The sequence below is a fragment of the Acartia tonsa genome, chromosome 5 (assembly GCF_053477335.1).
Source record: "Acartia tonsa isolate MP-2025a chromosome 5, ASM5347733v1, whole genome shotgun sequence".
In the NCBI taxonomy this organism is placed as follows: domain Eukaryota; kingdom Metazoa; phylum Arthropoda; class Copepoda; order Calanoida; family Acartiidae; genus Acartia; species Acartia tonsa.
This window is the reverse complement of record NC_137264.1, coordinates 36,022,347-36,040,132: the sequence shown is the minus strand read 5'-3', so window position 1 is coordinate 36,040,132 and position 17,786 is coordinate 36,022,347.

The following is a 17,786-nucleotide window of genomic DNA, read 5'->3' as shown; positions in this document are numbered from 1 at the left end:
TTATGGATGTTGTCATCCTTGTTAAGATCTAAAAAAGATGTATGTTGACAAATACAAGCCAGTTATTATTGACAAAGCGAAGTAAGTTAATAATTTAAGGAAAATTTGGTGGTGTTCCATTGATTCATTAATTAACGCTTTCTTTAAACTTAGAATAGGCAGGGAGGAAGTGGATATTTTGAATGTAAATTATTATTATACAAAGTTTTGTAAACATGCTACCTCATTCATTAGTTTAAAAAGTTTGGGCGGTCTAAATCTACTGAAGGGGTAATATTGTTTACATATGTACATCAATATTGGAGGTGTACATCAATTTACCGTCCATTGTCTTAACCCTTGAACCCTTTGCAAAAAGGAGACTTCTACGGAGAATATAGTTAAAAGAAGTGACAAAACAAATTAGTAGGAGAGAGATAGTTAAAAATTTGAAATCAAATAAAGTTATCAGTAAAGCTACCATCCCTGAAATGTATTTCACTAGATTTTTCTTTTTTAAAGGCGAAGTTTTTCTATAATTAGGGTAGGTCCGTCCGTTTGTCCGTAATCGTTAACTTAGGCAAGTAAGAATTTAACAATCGAATTCAAACTTGGGATGGTGATTCATGTACAATTTAGAAAGCTTCTGAAAATCTACAATTGTTAATGTTTTAGAGCTTCGTTTTAATGAATGTTGTCATCCTTGTTTCTTAATATTTTTTTTGCATGTTTTACTTATCTATTCAGAGAGGTGTTCCAGCATTAAACTTAATCATTTTTCATCTTTATTTATCTGGAAGTCCTTTGTGGAGGGTGTCCCCTATCCCCTCTTGTGCCGAAGCTCCTAAAGGCTGGTGACGGAGCCACAAGTTTTATATATAACAAAAACTCTTTTGTCGACAACAGAGTAACAGCTTGAAAACTATAGTCTACATGGGCAAAGTACTAACTGGTATACAACAATAATTTATTCATCACAAAAATTATTCTATCCTAATTACAGTGGAGTTAAGAATAAACTGACAATTATTTAATTATTTTACCAGAATATATTTTTAGAACAAGTATGACAACATCCATAAAAGCGAAGCTCTGAAACGATATGACAGACGAACATTAACTTTTGTTGAGTGTCAGAACTGAATACACAAAATATGAAAATAAAAGGTTTAACAAAATTATACGTAAATTTGTTGCAAAACTTCTTAAATACAGAATTCTGTTTGAGGACATACTGACATTTTTAATACTTGATTATAGAGATGCTTTGCTCATAATATTGTACCTTATTGTAATAGGAATCAGTAATAAAAAAATCAGATCGATCGGATGATTTTATAACATAAAAAATTGTGATTAAAAAAGTACAAAAATCAACATGTTTAAAATGGACGAACGGACATTCTGGTAACGATTATAGAGTTGCTACGCTTTCTAAGTCGTACCTAACTACTACAGGAATCACCATGCAAAGTTTGAAATCGATAGGACAATTTTAACATGCCTAAATTAACGAATAATAGCTAGCTATCTCGGACGGACGTACGGACGAACGGACGGACCGACCCTAATTATAGAAAAGCTTCGCTTTAAAAAGTATGTATAATATATTCATTTTTTGTTGATAAGCCCATAGACAAGAAAGTTATATCTACTTAAAATGTACATAGATATGTAATATGCCTAATCATATACTGTTAAATAAAATGAGATCAGTATAAATTGTATGTGATTCTACCTAATTGTGACTCTAAAATAGATGAACGCGATTGTTAACATTGCTTCCTCCCAGAAATTTTCTTAGTCCAAACCAAGCATCTACTCCTAAACATGGATGCAGACAAATTCAGTTATAGATGAGATAATAAGTTGTCATGAAAAAGAAAAATATATAGAAAGAATATGCTGAAATTATAAGAAAATTTGTAAAAAAAAATGTTTAGGTCTTCTAAAGCATGAAGGAGAGACATGCAGACAAGACAATATTTTGATTAAACGCGCATATACGTCTTAAAAATCTTAATTAAAAATTACAACTCTTTATCTATATTAGAAGCAGAGAAAATCACAACTCCCCGAGTCCATATAGCAATCTGGACTGATTGACTTAAGTATGGACAGACAACGTGAATTATAGAGTAGCTTCGCTACCAAAAAGTATATTTCATCATAGGTTGAAGCACAGAATGGTTGAATTATAGCACAATTATAATCCCTAAGTTTTAAAAATTTTGTTGTAAACAATACCATTAGCGAGAAGCTTATTTTCTGTACTGGGTAAAAAATTTGGCACAAGAGGCCTACAATATCCAAAAAAAAGTTCCTATCCTACATTATTACTAAATTAGGAAATACACTTCTTTGCTTTTTTTGGCACATTTGATAGGATTTTTCAATTGTTGCTTAATCATAACTAAATTGGAACTGAAAATTGGCTGCTGCATAGACAAAATAATGTTCAGTAGTAATTAGTTATACATGAATAAAGAACAAGACATACCCATATCATAAAAGCTGATGGCTGAAAATCCTAACCACAAACTAAGTGCACTTCCTGAAAAATATATAAATATGTTTATCTCTAATAACTCATCTTATTTGGTGTACTTTAATTGATGTGGATAAAAAGATGACTAAATAAAATATATGAACTTTAATTTCTATGTAAAAAATGTTTAAAAAATTAGATGAATAAACTTTTTAGACAAATACCTAAAGACTTTTTAAAAATAATGATATTTTTTAAAAAGAAGCTTTTCTATAATTAGGGTCGGTCCGTCCGTCCGAGACGGATGGCTTTTTTCGTTAATTTAGGCATATTAGAATTGTCTTATCAATTTCAGTAGAATGGTTAAGTTAAGTACGGTTTAGAAAGCGTGGCAACTCTATAATCATTACCAGAATGTCCGTAAGTCCATTTTAAACATGTTGATTTTTCTACTTTTTTAACAACAAATTTTTATGTGATCTAATTATCCCATTGATCTGATTTTTTTATATTGATTCCTGGGAAAACAAAGTACAATGTTAAAAGCGAAGCAACTCTATAATCAAGCCTTAAAAAATGTAAGTATGTCCATTAACATTATAATATATCAAGCAGTTTTTCACAAATTTACTTACAATTTTGCTTAAACTCTTATACATTTATATTCTGATTATTCAATTCTGACACTATACAATTGTTAATGTCCGTTTGTCCTACCGTTTCAGTGCTTCGCTTTTATGGATGTTGTCATCTTTGTTTTCTTATCAACCTTTTCATTATTTCTGAGATGAAAAAAGGTTTAGATAGTAAAAACATTAGATATATAAAAAAAATTGTTGATACCTAGTTCCACTATGAGAGTAAAAAATGGGAAGCTGTATGTTGCCTAAAATATACAGTTTTTGATTAATAAATTCTTAGGTCAGCACTTAATCTAGGAATCTTTATTGAATCATTCAACAAACAACTTACAAAAAAGCACTCACAAATCACTCAATATTTTTTTTAAAGCAAAAAAATACAACATATCACATTAAATTAATAGCGTACTAAAAAATGTAATTAATATGTGCTTTGATCAGGGAGAGAGGGGACATTGGAATGTAAATTACACTTATTTACAAGAAGTTTTATTAATCATTCTCTCATTCCTTGGCTTCAAAACTTAAGAACATTTTTTGTAAAAGTTTTGATTAATTGGTTTACTCTTTTTAGGAATAATTTTGAACTAGAGAAGGGGTGATTTTTATCATCATTGAGAATGTAATTGTGCATACATAAATTCATTTTCCATAGTCCTATCCCTTAAGATCCTTTGTAAGATAAAAATGAAATTATTTCTTACCGTTTGCACCACTACAGTTTCATCATTCATTAGAAGGGTTAGACGTGGATCTAACTTGTAAAAAGGCCAATCACCTCTCTTGATCTTGCTGATTTTTAACCTTATTTTATATCTTTATGATTATCTAATAATTATGATTTAATTGAATATGGAGGGGGTGAACATTTGTATTTACCCACCTTGTTGTTGCTTTAACTTTAAAATTTTGATAAAAATTAAATAAGGAAATGAATTTGATTTACAACCTTAAAGGAAGTCTGCGAGAAATACACCACTCTAACTGCTGAAAGACTGTCACAATTAGACCCAATACCCCAAATTTGAAGCCTTATTCTATGTAAGGCCAAGGGAATCTAATTTCTATGCTAGAATAGGAAATATTTTAGGATTTAACCTAAAGTAATTAACATTATAGTTAAGAGTTACCTCTTGCATGGTTGTTTACATTTCTTCATTACTTCTATAGGCAATCCATCAGTCAGTTTGTCTATGTCTCTCCATACTTTATCCAGGAGTGAGGTATCTTTATATTCCTTATTTGTTTCACCAGACGAAGTGCAGTGGCCTTCTATCCATGGTGGAAAATGTTGGCAACCATAAGTGGTGCTCAATTCTTCTCTATAATGCTTAACTAAACAATCTTCATAGTTTGAGTCATACTTTGCATAGTCAGTGCATGTATCTCCATCAAGGATAGTATCATCAACAATGCTAAATGAGAGATCATCAACCTTGTAGTCTGAGTTGTCTTTATCATGTTTCTCAATTATGAAAGATGTAAGAGGACTTCTATCCATGGTTAGAGCATTAGCATACACTTTATCTAAATATTAAAACGTATTATCAGTATAATGACAGTATAAAAGCCTTTTACATTCCCTTGTTTGTGTTCTTTTAAAACAATAATTTTAAATCAAGTTACTTTTAGGGTAATTCATTACCTGTTGCTAGAAAAACTCTAATTTTCTTATCCTTTGTCCTGATATTAATATCTGAACCAAGTTTGTAATCTTCATAATAATTTCAACCTTTCTTATCATTGCATTAAATAATTAGGAAAAAGGATTAATTTAAAATTAATACAGAAAATTCAATATTATGAATAAAATCTGAATTTAAGTAATTGTTGAAAGATCCTGTAACATTGAGACAGTAACCATAGTGAGGAAAGAATATCAATTTAGGGTCACCATTTGAAACTTCAACCTTATATAAATTTTTGTAGAATTTTATAATCATATGACAAACATAATTTTTTCTTGCACCTGTGTAAAGTTTTTTTCAAAGAATTTTTCTACTAAATCAGCATATGATGAATCTTTCTTGTTGCCTGTGAAAAAAGAAAGTATTGTAAAAATTTCATTAAAAATCAGTTATACATTAATTAAATTAGAATAAAGGAAAACCTTTTCATCTTCAAAAATGTATGTGCAAAAGTAAAGGGGTTGGTTAAAACAAAGATGACATTTTCTATTTACCTGTCCAGGAAGCAGGAAACCTATTGCCATTCAATCTTCCAGCAAGGAAATTGGACAAAGAACTATATCCATATTCTCTGGCTAGTCCATAGTCAAATTTACTGATGTAACAAATGTAGATAAGAGGCGGAGGCAAAGATAATTGGCTCAAATGAAAAGATGATGTTTGCATCACAACTGGATATTGAAAATACTTCCAGATAGACTCCTGAATTAAACATTTCATACATTCATAGTGTTATAGACAGTTTTCCTTGGATATTAAATGAAAATTTCAAATATTGAAACCAGTTTTGTCAGCATTGAAGGACCCAGGGTTACAAAACTGGCATTAGTATTATTAATTTTTTTAGTTTTTGTGGAAAATTGTCTTTAATACAATGTTTTACATAATTCTTAATCATGACTGAAAACCGGTCCTAATCCAGCAGATATTTTCAGTTTTGAAGCCATACTGAAATATATATTTCTTGCAATGTATAATAAACAGCTTAAACTGAATATGAAAAGATGCTAAACATAATTTTTCTGTATGGCTGAGGACTTTTGTTAATCCACCAAATATTTGAAAACAAATAATCAGTTATCTTTTTAAATTCAATTGTGATTCTTAGTTTTACAAAATACCCATTATCCCCTCTCACTCATTACTTCCTTAATCCCTTTGAGTATAGCCCCTTTCGTGGCAACGCCTCATATGGAAAGTTTCATCGTACTTTCACATAGTTTTTTTCCTATTTCTGGCCCCTGCTTCTTTTTAAAGGTATAGAAATTAAATTAACAGCGACTTATTTTATATATCAATGTGCACAGTATTAAAAAAGATTTTTAATAAAAAATGACTTTGAGAGAAAAAAATTCTCAAGAACATAAAAAATTTTTTGCATGTAGCCGAAAAGAAAACATTGATTTAAACTTACCTATTTCGATAGTATACTTTTCAACCAAAATATTGCAAAATGAAAAAGTTAATTAAATATAATTATTATTATTGATCATTATTTTTCCCCTATATGTACTTATCAGTACAACATTATTTTTAGAGTTAGTTAATACAACTTAATTAAATTTGCTGTATATTCTTACAGAGACCTGTAATTATTTTTTCATGCTCCTTTTGGTTGAATCTTAAAATTGGAATAAATTGTACTTTTCAACTACTTAACCTTTGTAAACACCTGAGCTCAAACCTTACAATTAATTTATGAAAGTAAACTTTGCTTATTGGACATTAATTGCAACATTATTAGACATAAAATAAACTACTTCATACATATAATTATAGAAAATATGAAGAAACTTTAACGTTGACAGTGATGTTGTTGCTTGTAGCCCTGATTCTCTGAAGTTAGGATTTAGATGCACAAGGAGACTGGATCTTCCTAGATTTCCTCGTACGGGCGGGATTGCAGTACAGGACCTTATCGACTTGATGTACTGTCCAGGTCCTGGTCCAGCAATCCAGGAGAACTAAGGATGACTAATGCACCCTTCTCTGTCCAAACACCCAAGGATATTAGGCTAAGTAACATCCATCAGACAACCAACTCTCTGTGATGCACGACCTTTGTCTGAGAAGTCCCAACTGTGCATGGTAACGAGTTGCGTCTGTTTTGGGCCAAGGCATTCCTCCTACTCTAACTATTTATGTCGCGCATCTGACATAGCAGCAGTAGGAACCATTTTTAACGTCTTTAGTTATGACGCGGTGTCGGCCCGAGATTCGAACCTATCACCTTCCCGACGACGAGCGGATGCGCTACGTGTTGAGCCACGGTCGCGGGTATAAGAGACTGGAAGTGAGATTCCTTTGGTCGATTTTAGATTGGTAGGCTTCGTGTACAGCTGTAACATGTTACAGTACAAGCTGACGCGCAATTCTCGTGGAAACTACTTGATAATTATATAACCCTGGCCTTTAGTTTTGGCAGGTGTTACTTCCATATTGAGCCTACCTATTAATGACACTCGCACTCTCATGTAAATAAGGAGCATGTACGAGAGAAAGCATGATTTAATTGCTTGATAGGTAGAATATTAACTTTCTACAAATCTCTCTCCTTACAACCCGAGTTAATCTTAGGGAAGGTTGTATGAATACATATTTTGACAAAGTGCGACTACATTTGTCAGCCAAGTGCAAAGTCTATTAATGGACTTCAACTCGGATTTTCCCAGCAATATGATAGTGCGCTAACCACTATATACTATGGGACAAAGTGATGTCATCCTGAGTCTCATTAGTTACAAGAAATAAGTAACTTAAAATTAATAGGAAATAATTTTACACTTCTTCCTAAAAAATGGAAACCTTAGAGACATCTAAACCTGAAAAAAATGGAATGTAACAAATTCTTCCTACACTTTTGTTTGAATAAACTTAAGTTTATCATATTTGTTGGCTCAAAACTTTGGTAGTTTTATTGAATTTTGATTGGTTGGTTCCAAACTATTTGTGTCTAAAATGTTCAACCAATAATCTACAAATTGGGTAATATTGTTTAGGATTTATATTAATTTTTATTAAATTTATGAATTTTTCATTAAAATAAACAACATGAAAAATTTTATGCGGCATTTCTAGTCTTTGGTCACACATAAGTTTCATTTGGTGCGCAAATCTGTTAAATAATTACTTTCTCCTATGATACTGCAAATTATTCATTATTATGCTTTATTCAAAAGCAAATTTTGTTTTTATCTGAACAACGTTTATAAAGAATATAAATGCATCAGTCTAAACAAAATTTTTGCAAAACTACTTAAATGGAGGGTACTATTTTCAGACATACTAACATTTTTAGAACTGGATTACAGTTAATTAACATTCTTAAAATAAGAGGAACATGATTTTATATCATATGGAAATTTTTTTATAAAGGTAAATATAAACATATTTTAAATAGACGTACGTACATTCTAGTAACGACTATAGAGTTGTAATGATTTCTAAATCGTACCTAATGCTCCAGGAATCACCATACCAATTTAAATCGATAGGACAAATATCCGCTCCCCCCCCTAAAAAAAAAAAAAAATTCTTGGCTTAGGGAGATCAAATAGCTAAACTTTACCTGTGCTTGAAAAACAAAAATTACAGCAGCCACAATCTGAAAAAATATCCTGTACCATTTCGCCAACATTGTTAAGTGCCAACTAAATATTTTTTTGTAATTTTTATTTAAAGTAATGATTATAGTACGATATATTTTTTTCCGATATTGTATGTTTAACCATCCTAATAAAAAAGGAGTAAGTTTTTTTTGGCGGAAGCTTAAGATTTTAATGACTACTGAACCTATTGAGTTCTACTTTTCTTTGAAGCTTAACATGGGTACTTGGATGAATTTAGGGTCTTTCAATTCTAAATTTTAATCTTTTTTTAGCTATTTTGTACCCCTTTTCTTACCCCTTAGAAAACACAGCCACTATATTATAGGGGAGCAGCCTCTAGTCGATATATATTGTGCTAGGGGCTTCGCAAAATCAAGTGCTTGGCGCCTAAAAATAAGAAATTGCTTCGGTGTATATCCTAATGAATGTTTTTAAAAATTTTGTCTGTTATTATTCGTTGGTTCCATAACAGATGGGTCATTAGATCAAATGGGCAAATAAGTCCTTACTAATGAGGTCTACTCGAAGATAAGCTTCGCTACTAAAAATAATTCTCTAACTGCCAGACATATATGCAGGGAGTAAGGGAGGGGACAATGGATTGAATATTCAATATTTAGGAGTCTCAGACTTTGGATACTGGCTTAAAGGGAATGTGCAAGAATTTAGCAGGTTCTGACTGATTTTGGGTATTATGCTGCTAACTCGCAACGTTAGTTTTGCAGACGAGTATCAATAAACTTAATTTGTTATAAGATAGCTCTTTGTAACATTTTTTTCTCCAGAAAATATCATCTGATAGATAAAAATTTCAATCTGATCTTTGTGTAATAAACAATTTTAGAACCCTTACAATTTGGGGTTATTGGGCTATGGATTGAACGGGTTCCATGGACAATTTTTATAGTAATTAATTACAGAATGGTTACGTCAGTCTGATTTGCTGGTAATTTCATTTTCAAATGAATGCTTTTTTTCTTGGAACTTTTTTCTTATTTTATAGTTTTTTAAATTCTATTACCACACCCTTTAACATTTTCTGGATAAATCTGTATTTCATGGTCTTTCAGCAAAAACTCTTAAATTGAATTAATTGCCTCTCCCTTACTCCTTGCACATATGACCTCTTCTTCACAAGGAAATTAGGTATAATCCTCTTAGGTTTTTTTTTTCTATTTTGAAAATTTTTATATTTTAATTATTTTGGAGGTAGAATATTTTATTTCCCATTGTGATTATGATATGATATGTTGTTATAGGAACAAAGTTCAGCAGAGTCAATGAACTGTACAATAGAAGGAGGTTTTACTTAATAGATGTCCCTTTAGGACGTTTGTCTTTATTAGGTTTGTCCCATTAGGAGGTTTGTGTTTACAAAATAATGTTTAATGTACTATTAGAGGTGCTTATTTGAAGATCGCTCTTATAAATTTGCATACAAAGAAAGAGACCTCCTGTTACTTTTTAAAATTCTAGTTGCTTTGAGCTTTGACCCTAGCCTCTAGCTTTGACCACCCCTAATACATTTATAAAGTTTTCCTGAAAAGAACAAACAATTTAGACAAGCATTTTTCGAGATCTTCAGCTTCAGATAAAAAAAACTTATTGCTTTATATTATAGGATATTTGATTTGTAAAGAATAGAATTAAGCAAAATACAAATGATGAAATAGGTCATTGGATGCGTTATATAGACGTCCAATGCATATTTACTACATTCGAAAAATGTTCTACAGTAGAGATGAATTCAATCTTATTAGACGTTCACTCAAAGCCCAAAAATAATGGACTTAAAAGTGTATTAAACTGTATATGAGACATCTGCGAATATATTGATACCATTAATTTGCCTCTTAGATAAAAAAGTATGTTTTTTTTTAATATTTTTCTCTAGCTACAAATCAAATTTCAAATTTGAGTCACCAAAAATGCTAAACTAATTTTTGCTCTAGAAGAATCATTTTTTGGAGTTAGAAAGTGCTTAATACCTCATTTTAATCGTCTGGCATTGCTTTATAATGTACAGGTAATGACTTGGTTGTTTATAGAACAGTTGACTAAAAAATCGAGGTTTTGTGATAAACCCACTTTTGTTGTTGCTCCATAAATGATATTTTTTCCCCAATTTTTTGGCTGTAAAAAAGCTTTATATATTCATATAACATGCAACTAAATTTGACTTTTGATATATTATTTATAACATCACCAGAAGGAATTGAATTTTGGAGAAAAAAAAATATCAATTTATATTTTACACTGCTATGCATTGTTCTCGTTCTTGTTTCTAAATAATATTCATATTATTAAAAAGAGAATTATTTAACCCTTCTGTAGGTATGTTTATCATTTTTCTAGGCTTTATATAACTATAATTACACCATTTTAAAGTTAAACATCATAACATATTAATGCAATTATTAAATCGGTCTGTATTATTAACCCATTAGTGCCGAACCAGTTTTTGTCACCTGGTTCCAGAAAATTGCAAAAATAATCAGTTTCCAGTTTCATAATTGCATAATTCTCAGTATGAATCCCCCCTCTACTACCCTGGTTTTCATTTCCCCCTGGAGCAGGCAGTTTTGCTTACTTCCGTTTGCTGGTATAGCTCAACAAAATTGGAAAATCAAGAAAAACAAGGTGATTTTAAAATACTGCAGGCCTCCAGGTGGATCCTGGACAGGTAATAATTGAAAATTTTTACTTTAAAAGTTAGAACAAAACTTATTTAACAAAAGTGGATTCTTTATACATGGTATTAACTAATTTGAAGAAAATTTTGAAATCGAGCTCCAGGTTCAGGTACTGCAGGCCTCCAGGTAGATCCTGGACAGGTAAAAATTTTAATTTTTTACTTTAAAAGTTAGAACAAAACTTATTTAACAAAAGTGGCTTCTTTATGGATGGTATGAACTAATTTGAAGAAAATTTTGAAATCGGGCAGGTAAAAAATAAATTTCAAGTTAGAACAAAACTTATTTAATAAAAGTTGCTACTTTATGGATGGTATGAACTAATTTAAAGAAAATTTTGAAATCGGGCTCCAGGTTCAGGTACTGCAGGCTGGTATAGCTCAACAAAATTGGAAAATCAAGAAAAATAAGGTGATTTTAAAATACTGCAGGCCTCCAGGTGGATCCTGGACAGGTAAAAATTAAAAATTTTTACGTTAAAAGTTAGAACAAAACTTATTGTACAAAAGTAGCTTTTTTATAGATGGTATTAACTAATTTCAAGAAAATTTTGAAATCAGGCTCCAGGTTCAGGTATTTCAGGCCTCCAGGTAGATCCTGGACAGGTAAAAATTTTAATTTTTTACTTTAAAAGTTAGAACAAAACTTACTTTAAAGAAAATTTTAAAATCGGGCTCCAGGTTCAGGTACTGCAGGCCCCCAGGTGAATCCTGGACAGGTAAAAACGGAAATTCTTTACTATTTAAGTTTTTCCCCTTTAACCTGTCCCCTCCCAGCTACTGGAAGAATGAACTGACCAATAAATGAGTTTCATTTTGGCAAGCTAAATTGACGACAATTTTTCCCCTCTCATTATATCCAATATATTCTACATCCATTGGAAAAGTGTTCTTTAAGAAAGTTTTCATATATTTTTATACCTACTTGATAATTGAAGAAAGCCTCCAGGAAATACGCCACTCTAATTGCTTAAAGACTGATAGAGAATTACAGCAGGTAGAGCAGTGAATTTCCTTCAGACTTCCTTTAATGACTGACCTGTTGACAATATGTTATTGTTTTTTATTTTATTCTAGTCAATTGTTAGTATTTTTTTCAGATATAATTTAAAATTTAATAAAATGGTTGGTTTTATCAGGGCCAGTAAGAAGTAAAAGTAGCATTTATTTTAGTAAAAAAGTTTTGTTCTAACTGAAAAGGTAAATATTTTCATTTTATACCTGTCCAGAATCCATCTGGAGTTCAACAGAACTTGAACCTTGTGTCTGATTTCAAATTTCTTTTTATTAACAAAGTAGCAGTTTATTTCAATATATATAGTTATAACTTAAAAGGAAAATATTTTCATTTTTACTTGTTCATTATCAATCTGGAGGCCTGCAGTACCTGATTTGGGAGCATGATTTCATCTTTTTCTTCAAATTAGGTAATACTAGCTTAAAAGTAACAACTTTTGTTGAATAAGTTTTGTCCTAACTTAAATAGAAAAAAATTTCCGTTTTTACCTGTCCAGGATCCACCTGGAGGCCTGCAGTACCTGAACCTGGAGCCCGATTTCAAAGTTTTCTTTGAATTAGTTAATATTATCCATAAAGTACCAACTTCTGTAAAATAAGTTTTGTTATAACTTTTAAAGTAAAAAAATAAATTTTTACCTGTCCAGGATCTACCTGGAGTCCTGCAGTACCTGAACCTGGAGCCCAATTTCAAAATTTTCTTCAAATTAGTTAATACCATCCATAAAGTATCAACTTTTGTTAAATAAGTTTTGTTCTGACTTGAAATTTTTTTTTACCTGTCCAGGATCCACCTGGAGGCCTGCACTCCCTGGACCTGGAGCCCAAGTTCAAAATTTTCTTCGAATTAGTTCCTACCATCCATAAAGAAGTCACTTTTGTTAGATAAGTTTTGTTCTAGCTTTTAAAGTAAAAAATTTCAATTTTTACCTGTCCAGGATCTACCTGGAGGCCTGCAATACCTGAACCTGGAGCCCGATTTCAAAATTTTCTTTAAACCAGTTAATACCATCTATAAAGAAGCTACTTTTGTTAAATAAGTTTTGTTCTAACTTTAAAAGTAAAAATTTTTAATTTTTACCTGTCCAGGATCCACCTGTAGGCCTGCAGTACCAGAACCTGGAGCCCAATTTAAAAATTTTCTTCAAATTAGTTAATACCATCTACAAAGAAGCCACTTTTGTTAAATAAGTTTTGTTCTAACTTTTAACGTAAAAATTTTTAATTTTTACCTGTCCAGGATCCACCTGGAGGCCTGCAGTACCTGAACCTGGAGCCCAATTTCAAAATTTTCTTCAAATTAGTTCATACCATCCATAAAGTAGCAACTTTTGATCCCCCCCCCCTTGATTTACTATTTTAAAAAGCAAAACATTTTTATAATTAGGATGTGTATATCCGTATGTACCTATGTAGGTTACAATCAGTCAATATGCTATTTAAAGGGCGAATATAGGTTGAATATGATATGGGCTATATTCCATAGATTATAAATAACTTAAAGATATTGACATATCCAATTGTATAAGTCTGTTTATAGCTTAAAACCTGTCTATCTCAAGATAATATTATGTAAATAGTGTGGTTCCCTAAGAACTCAAACACCCTAGCATCACACAAGGCTTCATAGCAAGGTTGAATTAAAAAGCTTTCGTTAAATGATAGTTGTAATAACATGGAAACCAGTTATCAATGTATTTTTTTTGTATCTTGGAAGTTTTCTTCCTTAACAATTATTCCCCAACACAGTATAAAGTATATGAATTTTATTTTTTTTTTAAAACCTTTACAGGAGAAATTTTATTTCATGTAAGTATTAAAATTATATGGTAATTGTTATAATTAATTTAAAGGGGACAAAAAAAGTAGGCGAACATTGTTTCTTTTTTCTTATATTTTTTTCTGGAGAAAATTTTGCATTCGATTAGTGTGTCTTTGTGTGTTGAAAAATGCGTACTTTAGGGTATTTATATCATCCAGAATTAATCAATGTTCTTTGTACAGAAAATAAACTTTAAGACGTATTATTTTCCCTAGTCAATACTCTTGACGCACTTTTACGCAAATTATTTTTACGCTTTTTAAAAATTTAATAAAATAGTATAAAATCTAAAAAAATAAATATTTAAACTATCATTTAAGATGCGTGCCAATGTAATAGTCAATCAAACTTAAGCAAAATAGTCAAGAAAAAGTCTTATAAAGGATAAAAAAGCCGATTTTGTTGGTTATCTCATTTTCTATATGTTGAAGTGAACATGAAAATTCCAATATCTACTTAAGGTTTTTTTGATTTTTAAAATTTGGCATAGATATTCTAAAAGTGTAGAATTGCACCTAAATTGTAAGCCCATATCATATTCAACCTATTCGCCCTTTAAGGGGGCACAGTGGTTTTTTGGCTGTTTTGGTGATTTTTTAACTTTACCAGTCACAAATGCCAACCAAAGCTTATTTTATCAAAAAATACAGTTGAAGCCTTTCACATACAGGTTATGGCTTATGTAATATAACAGATTATATACATATCATTGTCCTTTTAGATATGAAAAATGTCCCTAGAACTACTCTACTCATATGATAAAAAATTCAAAATTTCTGATAAAAAATGTTGTGAAACAAAAATGATTTTATGCACTCACTTAAGACTTAAGACCTAATTAACACTTATTGAAAGCTTTTTATTGTGTATTTTATATAATAGATTATTTAAAAGCAATATAACTTCCTTAGTTGACTTCATAATAGTGTTTAATTTATATGAATAAAACTATGAACTGTCTGTTTTCAAAGCTAAATTGTTACTTTGGGGAGCCAAATTTCCAAGAGATATTAACTAACCTTGAATTATGTATATTTGAATTTAATCAGGGCATAAATAACTTTTGGAAAATCCGCTCCCCAAGTTAGAAAATCCTTTAAACGTAAATAATACATGTTTTTCAAAGATGCTATTTGAGGCGCTCATTGATTTTAAATAAGATTTATCACAACTTTTCAAATTTTTCTTGGTGTTTTAAAGTAGCAAAATCTGTCTATATCAATGAAATATTGTTACATATCATTTAATCAGCTTTTCACACTAATTTATTCTAGGAAAAAGTAGAAAAAGCAATGTATGATGATTTTAAGGATAAAATTCACTTTGTTAAAATATTTCTTTGACCATGTTCAGCTAAATGGCTGTATTTTGCCTTATTTTGTAGTATAACAATAAATCTTTTGTATGGCAACTTTTAAATGGTAATGTTAGCCTTTGGGACATTCCACTCAAAATAGATGATGGATAAAAATGACCAAAAAATTCTACTGTGGGGGGGGGGGGAGTTATGACACATGCAGCACCTTAACCTGGAGGCCGATTGTAATGATTGTAATTTTTTCTTCAGTATGTGCATAAGATTTAACAAGAATGACAACATCCATAAAAGCAAAGGACATACTAACATTAGCACTTGTAGAGTGTAAGAACTGAATAAGCAGAATGTCAATACATAAGTCTTGCAACTAAATTTGTTACTTACAGATGCTTCACTTATAACATTGAAGCTTGTTGTAATTCGAATCAGTATTCCAAATTGATGTTAACATACAAAAATTTGTTGTTAAAACAGTAAAAAGTCAGTTTGTTTAAAATAGACATGCGGACCTTCTGGTATGGATTATAGAGTTGCTCCACTTTCTAAGTCGTACCTAGCTATCATCAAAGTTTTATATCGATAGTGTTTTGGTAGCTAGTTATAGAAAAGCTTTGCAATGAAAAAAATAACAAATAAACAGAACGATTCTCGATATACCCCAACTTTATTGGTCAAGGTTATTCAAACAGTTCAAATTCCTGAAATTACATGCATACATTAAACAAAATGTTTAAATTAACATCTTAAATTCAAATGTAAAAGTTCAGTTTTTAACAAAGAAGATAAAGTATAGAATAGAAAACCCTAAATATTTTTTGGAAACTTGAAAGAAAGATTGACATGCGCAGTGAAGAAAATTATACCAAAGTACATATCACAGTGACTAGTTGATCAAAACTAGAATAATTTATTTTTGATTAAAATCTAATGAACATAAGTTTTATTTTCATGCCTTTACATATAAAAAAGGGATTGCATTTAAATTATTTGTTCTTGAGTCCTTCACCAACATTAAATCTTATATGAAAAGAAGGTACTCTTTGACCCTTTGAAATAATAGTGTCATTGACACCACTGAAAATTACCTCTTAAGGAAGTGATCAGAGCAAAAGTTGCTTGGTCGTTTAAGACAAAGATAAAAAAGTACATATAAATGTAAATACAGTTGTTTTGATTTTTATTAGTATGATTGACCACATTTACAATATTCAAGGGTCAGCTTAATGTGTCCAATCCCTTCTTCCACCACCCCCCTCCCCTACCTCAATGTATAGATGTAGTTGCTAGTATGTATAAATCAGCTGTTTGAAAACAAACTTAGTAGTGCATTATATAATAAAAATTCTGAGACCAATATTTATGTAAAATTTAGTAAAAGTAATTTTCTTACTCTATCAAAATTTTAAAGGCTTTGCACATAAAATTAGATTTTAATCCATTGTGAATAGGATAAAGAAAACTGAATGATTGTCTATATGTCTGTTAGTAAATTATTGCAAAAGGTATTTATTTTAAATATTTTCAGAATAATTACTGAAATCATGTGATTTACCAACAGCCATATAGACATTTTGGTCTTTCAAAAGTTCCAATTTTACTTCAGGCTAGCCAGGCAGAATCTTCTACCTGGATTATATTCTATACTTTATCTTACTTTAAGACTTACTTTTTATTATTAGTTTTTATTTTATTATCAACAAAATCTGAGAGTAGCTATGCTCCTGGCTGTTTTAGGTTTGAAGGAATACACTAGGGTTGGGCCAGATATTTTTTTGGCCGGATACCGGATACCGGATATCCGGCTAATTTCAAATGCCGGATATCCGGTATCCGGCAAATATCCGGTTATCCGGCCAAATTAGCGGATATCTGGCCGGATAACCGGCCAAATTACTACATATTAAAGTATCAAAAAAGGATATAGTCCCTTTCGTGGCAATGCACTTTAAGGGGCGATTCGTTTTATTTTTTTTATTGCTTTTAATAGGTTATTTTAGGTTAGGTTAGGTTATATTTGGTAAGGTGATTTTCCCGCAGGGTAAGGCAATTGGCCCTGCAAGGTTAGAGTCCCCCGCGAGGGGCTAGAAATAGGAGATTCGCTACTGTGAAAATACGAATAATTGCTCCTTAAGGGGCATTGCCACGAAAGGGACTATTCCCGCAAAAAATATTTCTTCATAAACTGGTGTTTTATTTTATAACTAGCGGCTTCGCCCCTAGCCTCTAGGGGCTTTGCCCTAAGAGGTGATAAAAAAAATTTATATTTATTGTTTTTAGTGAGAGAATGTTGCTATTCTTACATTCAAAATAAATGCTGGAATAAAAAATAAGGGGGGGATTTTTTTGTTTTTAGGGGGGTTAGGGGTGTCCCACCCCCAAGAAAATAGCTTAAAACCACGACAGGACCAATAGGTATATACCCTCAAGAGTAGAGCCTAATCGGTTCAGCGGTTACTGAGATCTTAAGCTTCAGACAGACAGACAGACGGACAGACGGACAGACATCGTTCTACTTTGTATTATAGATAGCGTC